A 902-nucleotide genomic window follows, 5' to 3' on the forward strand; every position below is an offset into this window, starting at 1 on the left:
TTTCCCACCCCTTTCCCTCCTCCACCTTCACACCTCACCCACCCCTTATATCTCAAAAATAATGAACTGTGCATTTTATTAGCTGTTTTTCAATGTACAAAGCATCTGGAAAAATCCCCAGCATGTTTGCACAGAATCAAGACAAGGATCCCATTCAGAACATACAGGAACACTTTGCAGCCAAGGCAGAGCACTCTGAAGTGTAGCCATTGTTATAATGGAAGAAATACAGCAGCAAGTCTTTACACAGCAGGAGCAAGTAGCAACACAGTTGTGGCTACATCAACTTGTTTTGGTACAAATATAGAAGTTGCTGGAAAAGCTCAGCAGCTCAGCGGTTTGCTGGTGTCACTTGGGAGGATTTAAACTGTCTTGGCAGGGGTGTGGGAACTAAAGCAAAGGTGAATTGACTGAAAGGGAACTAGAGAGTAAGGCCACTAAGACTCAAAGGAAGAGCAGGCAAGGCGTGGTTGCTGATCAAAGTGGGTCTGGTGGATTGATGTGCAGCTGTTTCATTGTGAGAAATGTAACAGGTAAGGCAGATGAACTTAGAGCTTGGATTAGTACTTGGAACTATGATGTTGTTGCTATTACAGAGACTTGGTTAAGGGAGGGACAGGATTGGCAGCTTAACATTCCAGGATGCAGATGTTTCAGGCAGGATAGAGGGGGATATAAAAGAGTTGCACTACTTGTCAAGGAGAATATCACAGCTGTACTACAGGAGGTCACCTTGGATGGCTCATACAGTGAGGCAATATGGAGCTCAGGAACAGCAAGGGTGCAATCACAATGTTTGTGGTTTACTCTCGGCCTCCCAGCAGCCAGCGGGAGATAGAAGAACAGATATGTAGGCAGATTTTGGCAAGATGTAAAAGTTACAGGGTTGTTGTTCTGGGTGA

The sequence above is a fragment of the Rhincodon typus genome, chromosome 16, assembly GCF_021869965.1.
Source record: "Rhincodon typus isolate 14 chromosome 16, sRhiTyp1.1, whole genome shotgun sequence".
Classification (NCBI taxonomy): Eukaryota; Metazoa; Chordata; class Chondrichthyes; order Orectolobiformes; family Rhincodontidae; genus Rhincodon; species Rhincodon typus.